General features: G+C 30.8%; 1 long non-coding RNA gene across 3 annotated transcripts; it reads left to right on the forward strand.

Moving 5' to 3' along the window:
* Window positions 1–1,957: 1,957 nt before the first annotated feature.
* LOC111616306 lies at window positions 1,958–5,746 on the forward strand. 3 transcript variants are annotated; one of them, XR_002755225.1, is made up of 5 exons: window positions 1,984–2,036; window positions 2,227–2,604; window positions 2,931–3,146; window positions 4,957–5,205; window positions 5,470–5,746. It is a non-coding gene; the product is annotated as an uncharacterized LOC111616306 (long non-coding RNA). The 3 variants fall into 3 exon arrangements; XR_002755224.1 differs by having other exon boundaries at window positions 1,985–2,036; window positions 2,224–2,604; XR_002755226.1 differs by lacking the exon at window positions 2,227–2,604 and having other exon boundaries at window positions 1,958–2,036.
* Window positions 5,747–6,000: the final 254 nt, after the last annotated feature.

Here is a 6,000-nt window from a genome sequence, read left to right on the forward strand (position 1 = left end):
TTCTCAATTCCTTTAGTGGTGTGTTGATCCTGAACTTCACAGTTTTCCTGTTACCAATAGTGTCGTGCCTGTAATCTATCTAACTCCGTTCGAGAAAAAATTTTGAATTGATGTAACGTGACTTGATCCATGCGACAAATCATAAAAAATTCTTTTAAAACTTTTAAAATGGAGTCTTTTGTCAGCCCGAATATAAAGTTCAAACAATACAAGCCGAATCCACGATTTATTCTGTTTTTGAACAGCCCAATAAAGCAGTTAGCATTATTAACTAATTTTTCGTCCTCACCCCTTAAACAGAAAACGATTTTTTGTCAAATTGTTGTATACAGCGTCTACATAAGAACACTAAAAAGAAAAATTTCGCAGAGTTCAATTTCGTTTTCCAAGAAAACGAAACTGAGCACCGCGGTATATATTTTACTGTTACGGCTTGACAATACAATACAAATGTGCTGAAATGCTTGTAACGTTATGTCTAACGCAGTATAAATCCGCAAATTTGAAAGAGGATGTCCATGTCCAAAGTCAAAACTGACAAAAATATCAATTAACGTTTAAAATACGTGTGCGTGTTTTCAAAACTTATATTGTGATACTTGTGACCACATCGTGCATTTTAAATGCACGTCGTAAAGATCAGAATCGTAAGTATTTGTCATAGAGATCAATGAACATTGACAGTAATCAATTAACACTCGATTGACGTGTAGTGCACGACCAGTTTCTGACCGGAAGACGGAACATAGATTTAATATGGCAAATTTTTACCTCGAATACTTTAGCCCATATGAAGCCTTTCAAAATTCAGACTCTGTTACGACATTGGCCTTATACATGTGCAAAAAACCTTGCTTGATGGCCGTGCAGTTGCTTAAACTCCAATCTCAAATAAAACACTTTCCGACTTTCGTGTAAAAAAATATTGTGACAGTAGAAAAATACATCTTCGATAAAGTCCATTAACGGTAAACAAATGAATTGCAGATCGTAATACTTAAGTCGTAAAAAACAGTTTATAACCACAAAAATTTCATTGGATATGAACTTAAAAACATTGAAGGACTATAAATTCCCGCTGTCGTCTGTCTGTCTCTCCTTCCGAAATCTCGAGAACAGTATTAGAGTTATGAAAAAGCAGAAGAGATGTGGTAAGAGTTAGGGGAAGAGGCCCGATTAACTGCATACGATATTCCGGTATTAATCGGACATCATGTTATTTCAATTCAAATATTAGATAGATGACTGGCATGACTCTGTTGCTAGCAGGAAAAGTGTGATGTATAGAAGCACTAATTTGAGGTGAAGAGCATATATTTTAAAGTAAAATAAATTTAAAAAATATGATTAATAATTGCAATCCGGCCGGCATATTGCATTCACTGAGACTTAATTAGTTCTGATAAGTGAGCCTTTTTTTATTATATCAAATTTATGATTATATGAACAATTTGCTAGAAAACCAATTGAATCTGGTCGTCCATAAGGCATTTTTATTCTTGCAGTTTTAAATGAATTAGGTTCTTCGGAATAGATGATAATTATTATCGATTCCGACTTTTAAAATTATAATTTTACAACTTCTGTTTTGGCTCTTCTGTTTATAAATGTTCAAAGGGTGAAATATTTTATCATAGACATAGTGAAGCATGATCGACAAATGCATACGTAGATATATATTTAACCTATTACAATGTTTAACTTTACAATGCATTTTAAACAAGATTCATTTTCATTTTTTACTATATTTTGTACATACAAATACTTTATTATTTGTTTTATTTCGACTTAATTTCTTAACATAACTTAATATAATAAACATAACACAATATAACTAAAACAAAAATTTTTTTCATTTTTTTCATTCGTTATTTCAACGAATCTTGATAATTTGGTCTATTTAGAATCGATTTCTTCAAAAATTCTAATATTTTCATTGTTTCATTAAACAATGCAATGTTAATAATAATATTTTAACAATAATCACAAAATTTGTCGTTGTATCAAACCAGAAATTCTCACAATTCAAGCGAATGGTAAGTGTCATTACTGAAATTCTTACGACTAGAGAAAACGTTTCGTATTCTTGAATTATGTTTCTTCGAATAATGGGAAATAGAAAATTTCACAAAAATTCATAAACCTAAACAATTTCTAACGATTTGGATTTTCTAACATAAAAATATAAATATGTGTAATTATATTGATGTGTATGTTTATAAGCAGATTGATTCAAGTGACAAAAACGTCAACATTAAATGCAGAGTGTGCGAAAATGAATTTCCAAACGAAGTGCGGTTCGATGAACATCTCAAAGGGAATCCGAAATGCGAAAAATTGACTTGCGACGTGTGTCGGAAACAATCTAATTCGATCTCTCATTTCAATACTCACAAGTTAATACATTCGAATGAAAAGACATTTAAATGCGAGGAATGTGACTATTCGACCAGATATAGATCACATTTGAAAAGACACAAGAATAAACACTCAAAAAAAGAACTTTTTAAATGTAGCTATTGTAATTATTCAACCGTATGGAAAGACTGTTTAGACAAACATATTTTGCTAACACATTCTAAAGAACCGAATTTTACTGGCAACGTACGAATCTAAAGTATTTTTTCTAAGGACATTTATATCTAGAATTGCACAAATAAATAACTGTTAAAATAACTATCCAAAATTTCCAATTAATATCATACTACTATAACAATTTAAGTGTTCAGATCATTCTTGTGTGTTCGACATTTTTATTGCTTTTACTGTAATTTAGAAACAATCATTAAAATTTCATTGCTTGAACAATAATTTTTCTACTAATGTGTATATAAACAAATGCATACTAATTATATTTTTATCCGTTTTATAAACCTTTTTTCATTTTATGTGAAATTAGTAGAGTTTTTAAAGATAATTTCTTGGGTTAGCTTCCATCGAGATATCAGAATTTGGAAAAATATCGATGCAAGCTTTGCCCGAAAATTTGTTCAACTCCAGCTGAGTTAAAACGTCACGATTAAGGTCATAGTAAAGAAAAACCATTCCAGTGTGATTATTGCTTTAAAAGATTTACACGACGAGATAATTTAAATCAACACAAGCGAATCTTTCACTCAACAGAAAAAAAACAATCTTTGTCTCAGGTAAATAAAAGTATATATAAATAAGAAGTATATCATATTTTCATCATTTGATAAATAATAAGTAGAAAAAATATATATTTCCTTTAGGACTATACATATAATTGAATCCATCTTCATTTGTCCTTTCACACGCTTGGCAGAGGCAATAACAAATTTACGGCGATATCGACCTTTCATTTGAGTCTACATGTTCGCCGTCTAATGTAAATGAGTTAAAAAGTCCTTTAGCAGTGGCCAGTACTATTATTAAGTAAATAAATACATTAAAAATATTACATTTACATTAGACGGCGAACATGTAGCCTCAAATAAAAGGTCGGTATCGCCGTAAATTTGTTATTGCCTCTGCCAAGCGTGTGAAAGGACAAATGAAGATGGACTCAATTGTATGTATAGTCCTAAAGGAAACATATTTTTTCTACTTGTCAATTCGTCCTAGCAAATTTATTTTTAATGATAAATAATAGTTTATAGCTATGCTATGGTTTACGACCGTAACATATACAGTAGACCCCCCTATAACGCTTAGATACGTTCCACGTTATTCGAATTTTACCTTATAGGAATCATTAAATACATGAGCCAATCGCAGCCCGACACGTGTGAAGTTTACGGACTAAGGCTGTTTTTAAGGTTTTCTTCCATAAAATTAACCGATTCTAGACTAATTCCACCCAACATTTCCAAAACACGTATACTTTTTTGGGAATAATCCGTATAAACTATGCTTTAAACAAAAAATTGTAGGATTACATACCGAGTGTGCACCGTTCGACAACGCCGTTGCTCAAGCTTGTTTTCGTCGCGGAACAGCGCACGAAACGGCGGTTGCGATTTCTGATAACGAATTTTTCGCAGAAAAATAACTTGACCTTTGGAGACATCATTAATCTAAATAATTTTCATGGCCGTTGAATAAGAAATGTTTATTTCACAAGAAATGTATAAGATTACAGTACTGTATTAGACTTACGATACTTAATTTACATACTGTACAGACAATAATAAACTCAACTTACTAGACTAAACTCTCCGTAGCGTAGCGCTAGATGGCGAAAATTATATATATAATTATAATAAAGTTACAATAAATTAAGTTAATATATAATTATATATACAGTACCTAATTTATATATAATTTATATATAATGCTGTACAGACGATAGCAAACTCAATTTAGCAGCCTAAACTCTCCATAGCGTGGCGCTGGGCGGCGGAAAGTAGTTCGGCTGCTCGCCCACTATTGGTCTAGATTCGACCAATTTTGTCGCGACAGGAGTCGGCAACGACGTTTTACGAGTCACTTTATACGAATACTGCTACAATTTTTTCGCTACGTTACAGGAATTTCCGTTATAGGAACCCACGTTACAGGGGGGGGGTCGACTGTACAAGGGTTTACATGTAGAAAGTTATCTTATTGTAGATGTGTTTTTTTCGTAACAATCTCTTTCGAATATATTCTATATAATATTCTAATGCTGGACATTAATATTCATTTTTACAATATTAAACTGATTTGTCATATTTTCACTTACTTCTGAATATTATGTAGTAGTTAAGATCCATACAGCTATTTAATTGTTTTTTATTAAGTAGCTTTTATCATGTGATTGCAATTTTTGTTTATTGGTTGAGATTGTCTTTATTTCAAAAATATTTATTTTCTTTTATAATTATATGAATAAACCTACTCACGTGATAAGACCGTGTGTATCATTGTTATGATAAAATTCTGCTGTTAACACTTAATTTAATATAAAAAGTAACACAGAAGAGTGATGATTAACAATATTTCTCAACTGTTTAGCAAATTGAAAAAGAAGGCGTGTCAATGACTTTTAAAGTCTCTGAACAGACTGATGGGCACCCTTCTTGTGACATGTCGGCTTCAGAATCAATGCAAGGAAAGCATCTTAACAGAAACGAAAAAGATATAACTTCGAAATCTTCAGAACCATTATGGCAATGTCTTCAATGTCACTTCACTACAAACTCCAAGGAAGATTGGTTTCTACATAAACAGACACATAATGATGAAGCCCATTCCTCATCAATGGTATTTACTTATTTATTTGGTTGAACGTTGAAAAATATAAATATTTAATTAAGTTATGTTGGATGTTACAGTATTTGATTTAGCTCTGTATTCATAACTATTTAAAATCAGAGATCTTCGTTAAAAGTAAATTTTATATAAATACATACTTGAATGAGGAAAGAGAATTTATTGCTCGTATATTCGAATTTTTCACAATTTTATGAAAAATCATCGAAGACAGTAAATTGCCATACAGTTATTAATGAATATTCATCGTTGCAGGAACAGGAAGAAACAGATTCAGAAGTGTTGAGAACAGCCGAAATTCTCGTCGAAATTAGAGAAAAAAGATTGCAGACGATAAAAGATGAAAAGAAATGTCCTGATCCTGATACACGGTCAAGTTCACAATAACTTGCAAATATATATTATTGGCTGTTATCTAATCCCTGCTTTTTTAATTAAAATTGCAAGATATTTATCAAACTGGAATACTTTCATGCGAAATTCTTACGATTGGCTTCTAAATTGTAATTTTTTAAGAATTAAACTTTTTAATGTCTACAAATATTTTTCGTGAGTGAAGACAATTTATTAAAGTATAAATTTTATCTTTATCGGAAATTTATTCAACATTAAAATACTTTTACCTATTAAAGAATATTTTTGATATTGATAATTTCTTTTACATATGGATACAATTTTTGTAATCACTCAGGATATATTTCTTCATAATTGTAGGTCAGACTATTTATTTACAAAAATACCAAATTTTCGAGTCTATCTTAATCCCTTTAATCCACCACAGAAGTA

The sequence above is a fragment of the Centruroides sculpturatus genome, unplaced genomic scaffold (assembly GCF_000671375.1).
Source record: "Centruroides sculpturatus isolate CEXI.00-Female unplaced genomic scaffold, Cexi_2.0 scaffold2543, whole genome shotgun sequence".
Taxonomy (NCBI): domain Eukaryota; kingdom Metazoa; phylum Arthropoda; class Arachnida; order Scorpiones; family Buthidae; genus Centruroides; species Centruroides sculpturatus.